Raw genomic sequence first — 6,996 nt, 5'->3', positions numbered from 1 at the left:
TTAGCCAGGCATGGTGGTGCATGCCTGTAATCCCAGCTACTTAGGAGGCTGAAGCAGGAGAATTGCTTGAACCCAGGAGGCGGAGGTTGCAGTAAGCCAAGATCACACCATTGCACTCCAGGCTGGGCAACAAGAGCGAAACTCCATCTCAAAAAAAAAAAATTTTTTTTAATTTAATTTAAAAAAGGAAAATGATATTGCCTGGTTTGGATTTTGGTAAAGCCAAATGAATGCAAAGATATATACACAGTTAGAGAGATGCTGTATTCATCATTTGATAGCCATCAATTATGATGATTTTTTTAATTTTTAATTTAATTAATTTTTAAAAAAAATTTTTTGGAGATGGGATCTCACTGTGTTGCCCAGGCTGGTCTCAAATTCCTGGGCTTAAGCAGTCCTCCTGCCTTGGCCTCTCAAAGTGCTGGGATTACAAGTGTGAGCCGCCACACCCAACCATCATCAATTATTATATCTAAGATTGACTCTGTGGTGTCTGTGAGACACAGCTCTAAGTGGTTTTCATAGATGATCTCATTTAATCATCTCAATAACATTATAGGCTAGGTGCTATTTCTGACTTCATAGATAAGGGAATTGAAGCCCAGAAAGTTTGAATAACTTGTCCAAGTTAATACAACTGGTGAATGATGAACCAGGTGAACAAATGCAGGCAATCTGACTCCAGAGTCTTTGCTTTTCAAGTTCTGGGAACATGCAAAGTGAGAGACAGGCAACTTGAACTAAAAAAAAGTAGGGCAAATACTTTGACCTGCTTGGAGACCTGCTTGGAGTCAGTATTTCCAGAACTTCCCAGGCTGCCCTAGGCTGTACAGGCTGTTCATTAGGCCCCCAGGCCCCTCCCAAGTCGAGACTGTGATCATATACTTAAGCTGCCTAGCTCGATGCCCAGAACTTAGTAGATGCTGTGTAATGCTGTTTCCCTTCTCCAAATCTCACTGCAGGTTGACCCTTTTCTTCCTTGTTAAAGGTTCTTATCTTTCTAATGAAGGTACCACTTCAAAAGGAGGCAGATCAAAGATGGTCATTGTGGCTGGGCGCAGTGACTCATGCCTGTAATCCCAGCACTTTGGGAGGCCAAGGTAGGTGAATCACCTGAGGTCAGGAGTTCAAGACCAGCCATCATGGCAAATTCCCAACTCTACTAAAAATACAAAAATTAGCAGGTCATGGTCGTGCGCACCTGTAATCCCAGCTACTCAGGAGGCTGAGGCAGGAGACTTGCTTGAACCTAGGAGGCAGAGGTTGCAGTGAGCCAAGATGTGTCACTGTACCCCAGCCTGGGCGACAAGAGCAAAACTCCATCTCAAAAAAAAAAAAAAAAAAGGATGACCATAGCAACATTGTTACAGTTAAAAAAACAAGAAACAAGGGAAATGTCCATTAGTAGGGGAACAGATGCAGGTGCTCAATGGAATACTCTACAGCAGTGAAGAAAAATGAACCAGAGTTACTTGTATCAACAGGACTGAAACTGGAGCATAATATCTAGAGAAAAGGCAAGTTGCCAGAAGATACATGAAATCTGGTAACATCTCTATAAATACTTGAAACATGAAACAAAGCCATACATTGTTTTTGGAAACATCAATATGTAATAACACATACAAATGGATGGATGAGAAGATCGTACACTAAACTTCAAGACAGAAGTTACTTCTGCAGAGGAATCCCAGGGAGCGAAATGGAATGGAGGGAGGCTTCAGCTGTATCTGTAACACTTTCACTTTTTTTTTTTTTTTTGGTTTCTTGTTTGTTTGCTTGTTTTGAGACAGGGTCTCGCTCTGTCACCGAGGCTGGAGTGCAGTGGCAAGATCACAGCTCACTGCAGCTTCAACCTCCCAGGTTTAGGTGATCCTCCCACCTCAGTCTCCCAAGTAGCTGGGACTACGGGGGTTTTGCCACGTTGACTATGCTGGTCTGGAACTCCTGGGCTTAAGCGAGCCACAGAGGCGGGCAGGTCACTTGTAAGTGAGCCACTGCGCACAGTGTTGCTTAGTTGTTTTGTTTGTTTGTTTGTTTGTTTTTGAGATGTAGTCCCGCTTTGCTGCCCAGGTTGGAGGGCAGTGGCATGATCTTGGCTCACTGCAACCTCTGCCTCCCAGGTTCAAGCAAGTCTCCTACCTCAGCCTCCTGAATAGCTGGGACTACAGGTGCTCGGCTAATTTTTGTTTTTAATAGAGATGGGGTTTCACCATATTGGCCATGCTGGTCTGGAATTCCTGCCCTCAGGTGATCCGCCCACTTCGGTCTCCCAAAATGCTGGGATTACAGGCGTGAGCCACCATGGCTGGCTGCTTAGTTTTAAGAGAATGTTCTGCAAATGTCCTTCAATGGGTGAATAAACAAACTGGTACATCCATAGCATGGGATCCTACTTAGCAATACAAAAGAAATAAATTATTGATTTATTGATACAGGAACAACGTGAATGGATCTTTTTTTTTTTTGAAACAGAGTCTCACTCTTGTTGCCCAGGCTGGAGTGCAGTGGTGTGATCTCGGCTCACTGCAACCTCTGCCTCCTGGGCTCAAGCAGATCTCCTGCCTCAGCCTCCCGAGTAGCTGGGATTACAGGTACCCACTACCATACTTGGCTATTTTTTTGTATTTTTGGAGATGGGGTTTCACCACATTGGCCAGGGTGATCACAAACTCCTGACCTCAGGTGACCCACTCGCCTCGGCCTCCCAAAGTCCTGAATTACAGCACCTCGCCCAGCCATACTTGGATGGATCTTAAAACACTGAATTATGCTGAGTGGAGACCAGGTGTGGTGGCTCACGCCTGTAATCCCAGCACTTTGAGAGGCCGAGGCAGGTGGGTTACCAGAGGTCAGGAGTTTGAGACCAGCCTGGCCAACATAGTGAAACTCCATCTCTACTAAAAACACTAAAAAAAAATTAGCTGGGCATGGTGGTACGTGCCTGTAATCCCAGCTATTCCAGAGGCTGAGACAAGAGAGTTGCTTGAACCTGGAAGGCGGAGGTTACAGTGAGCCAAGACTGTGCCACTGCACTCTAGTCTAGGTGACAGAGTAAGACATTGTCTCGAAAAAAAAAAATGTTGAGTGGAGAAAAAACAAGCTTTTTTTCGTCCCACTCTGTCACCCAGGCTGGAGTGCAGTGGCACCATGATGGCATTTTTGTAGAGATGGGGTTTTGCCATATTGCCCAGGCTGGAAAAAAAGGTCAATTTCAAGAAGTTACATACTATCTAATTTTACTTACATAATATTCTTAAAAAGGTAAAATTACAGAGATGAAGAAGAACCCCAGTATCTCAGAACCCCAGTGACTGTATTTGGAGGCAGGGACTTTAAATGGTAATTGAGTTAAACTGAGGTCATTAGGGTGTGTCCTAATCCAGAATGACTGATGTCCTATGAGAAGAGAGCCAGGCCACAGACACACCCAGAGGGATGACCAAGTGAGGACGCAGGGAGAAGACGGCCATCTGCAAGCCAAGGAGAGAGGCCTCAGAAGAAACCACGCTGCCAATGACTGACTGCAGACTTGGAGCCTTCAGAGCTGTGGGAAAGTCCGTTTCTGTGGATTAAGCCCCTCGGTCTGCAGAACTGTGCTACGGCCTGAGCTGACTCTTACAGCATCTGACCATCTTCCTTAAACGCCTCCATCAGCCAGAGGTTTCAGAGCTCAGTTGGAATACCATATGTGTTTATTTAAAAACCGCTTATTACCTATAAATCTGAATTGAATTTTACATAAAGCCTGCTGTGCTGCACAGCAGAGAAATTCAACTTTAGAATAAGTAGAATAACATTAAGGACAGATTGACTTTTCATAGGCAAACATTGCCCAACTGCCGCTTCGCTCTCCATTGACCTTTTGTTTAATAATGGAAACAAATCACAGAATCCATTAAAAAAAAAAACATCTTTTTGGCCAGGCGAGGTGGCTCATGCTCGTAATCCCAGCACTTTGGGAGGCCAAGGCAGGAGGATCCCTTGAGTTCAGGAATTTGAGACCAGCCTGAGCAACATAGTGAAATCTTGTCTTTACTGGAAAAAAAAAAAAATTAGCCAGGCACGGGGGTGCACATCTGTAGTCCCAACTACTTGAGGGGTTGGGAGGTCAAGGCTGAGCGTGGAGAGGGAGGTCAAGGCTGCAGTGAGCTGTGACTGCACTTCAGCCTGGGTGACAGAGTGACAGCCTGTCTCAGTGAAATGAAATGAAATAAAATAATTTTAAAACTTTAAAATAGAATGAGAGAAAAAAATCACACTGGTCCCTAGTGTTCCCACAGAGGCTGAACACTGATATTTTAGTCAAGATTTCAGGCCAGGCTCATGCCTGTGATCACAGCACTTTGAGAGACTGAGGGGAGAGGACTGTCTGAGCCCAGGAGGTCAAGGCTGCACTGAGCTATGATTGCACCACTGCACTCTGGCCTGGGAGACAGAGTGAAACCCTGTCTCCTGGCCAAAAAAAATTTTTTTTATTTTTTAAATTATTTTTTCTTTTCCCCTGCTGTTCATGAGCTGTCTCATTTTTTTTTTTTTTTTTTAAAGATGGAGTCTCACTTTGTCGCCCAGGCCAGAGTGCAGTGGCATGATCTCAGCTCACTACAACCTCTGCCTCCTGTGTTCAAGTGATTCTCCTGCCTCAGCCTCCAGAGTAGCCGGATTACAGGCATGTACCACCACACCTGGCAATTTTTTTTTTTTTAAATAGAGATGGGGTTGTACCGCATTGGCCAGGCTAGTCTCGAACTCCTGACCTGAAGTGATCTGCCTGCCTCAGCCTCCCAAAGTGCTCGAATTACAGGAGTGAGCCACTGTGCCCAACCTGTATCAAAACATTTTTTAAACAAAACTGCAAAAATTATTATAGCCAACCCAGAAAAAAAGTCCCTGAAGTATTATCTGTTATTATGTCTAACAAAGAATATTCACACAAAGCTCCTAAGAATTATCTTTCTTTGCTTTTTCTATTTTTTTTAAGAGATGGGGTCTCCTAATGTTGCCCAAGCTGGTCTCATGCTCCTGGCTTCAAATGATCCTCCCTGCCCTGGGCTTCCAAAGTTTTGGGATTACAGCATGAACTACTATGCCCAGCTCCATCTTTGTAAAACAAGAACTGAATTATGTTTCTTTTTTTTTTTTTTTTTTTCTTTTTTTGAGATGGAGTCTCATTTTGTTGCCCAGGCTGGACTGCAGTGGCATGATCTCGGCTCACTGCAACCTTCACCTCTGGGATTCAAGTGATTCTACTGCCTCAGCCTCCTGAGTAGCTGGGACTATAGGCGTGTGCCACCACGCCCAGCTAATTTTTGTATTTTTAGTAGAGATAGGGTTTCACCATGTTGGCCAGGATGGTCTTGATCTCTTGACCTCGTGATCTACATGCCTCGGCTTCCCAAAGTGCTGGGATTACAGGTGTGAGCCACCACACCCGGTCTTGAATTATGTTTCTTTTCTGCCTCAAAACCCTTCAATTATCAAAAACAACAAAAGGTTCAAACCCCTCAGCATGGCTTTCACTCTCAGGCTACGTGGACTCTTCACTTGCTGGCTGGCAGAAGTGAAGAAAAACGGCCTTTGGAATCAGGTGTCCCTGGGTTGAAATTCTGGCTTGACCACTCATTGGATGGGTTCAGAGAACCCAAAGGGAGTGAGAGAGGCTTACAACTATTTCGGCTCTTAGAGCTTCTGATTTTTTTTCATTGAGATATTAATTTACCTACTATAAAATTCACTCTTAAGCAAAACTGGGGCTGGTGGCTCACGCCTGTAATCCCGGGACTTTGGGAGGCTGAGGCAGGTGGATCACTTGAGGTCAGAATCTCAAGACTGGTCTGGCCAATATGGTGAAATGCTGTCTCTACTAAAAATACAAAAATTAGCCGGGCATGGTGGTGTGCACCTGCAGTCCCAGCTACCAGCTGTGCAGGAAGCTGAGGCACAAGAATTGTTTGAACCCAGGAGGCAGAGGTTGCAGTGAGCTGAGATTGCACCACTGCCCTTCAGCCTGGGTGACAGAGTGAGACCTTGTCTCAAAATGAAAAATAAAACAAAACAAAAGGTCATATTTGCCTATAGAACACTTTCTTCCATGCAGGAGACTTTCTCTTAGACACATGCCTGGAGGGTCTGGAAGGGACAGGACTTGGCTCACGAATTCAAACTTCTGCCAATCCCCTGCAGGTCTCTCTCGCCAAGGGCTAAGCCAAGATTTCCCCTGTCATCACCACTGCCTGTGGTCAGTCCTCTGTTACCAACAGAGTGAAACAGAATGCAATCGAGCAGAACCAACTCATTGCGAAAGCAAAGTCTGAGAAACCCCAAGAGTGATGGATCCACCAATTCTGGTGGCCACAGGGACGTCCCCAGTGTCTGGCTACATGCTGGCCGTGATGACCAGGTGTCCTTGGGCAGGAGATGGCTCCAAATGCAGGACGGAGTCCTAGTGACCCAAGTGGTTCTTTGAGAAACCAAGACACGACACAGCTCCCCCAGGACCATGCCACTGGGCTCCCAATCACAATTTAGCTGAGGACACTGTCTTAGTCCACCCGGGCTGCCATGACACACAGTGCTTTGGACTGCGTGGCTTACAAACAACAGAAGTGCATTTCCCACGGTTTTGGAGGCTGGAAGTCCAAGATCAAGGCAGCTGCAGATTCAGCGTTTGGGGAGGATGGTGAGGACCTGCCGCTTGGTGCACAGATTTCCTCTCTGTGTCCTCACATAGGGGAAGGGAGAAGGGAACTCTCTGGGGGCCTCTTTTATTAGGGCATTTATCCCATTCCTAAGGGCTGCACCCTTATGACCCCATCACCTCCCAAAGGCCCTGCCCCTCAATCCTATCATTTAAGGGATTAGGATTTCAAAAGGCAAATTTGGGAGGAGGAAGGAACAGATTCAGACCACAGCAGAAAACTACTAAAAGCAAATGCTACTCTTGATCTTAGCCAAGAGGCCAAGAAGCAATAAACTCATTTTTTTTTTTTTTTT

The 6,996-nt window shown here is 45.5% G+C and overlaps 1 pseudogene; it reads right to left on the bottom strand.

The window, feature by feature from the left end:
- Positions 1-6,854: 6,854 nt before the first annotated feature.
- On the bottom strand, positions 6,855-6,973 carry LOC119473586 (annotated as a pseudogene).
- Positions 6,974-6,996: the final 23 nt, after the last annotated feature.

Source organism: Cebus imitator, unplaced genomic scaffold (genome assembly GCF_001604975.1).
Source record: "Cebus imitator isolate Cc_AM_T3 unplaced genomic scaffold, Cebus_imitator-1.0 Scaffold169, whole genome shotgun sequence".
NCBI classification, from domain to species: Eukaryota; Metazoa; Chordata; class Mammalia; order Primates; family Cebidae; genus Cebus; species Cebus imitator.
The sequence above is the reverse complement of the archived record's forward strand: the minus strand, read 5'-3'. Positions and strand labels throughout refer to the sequence as shown.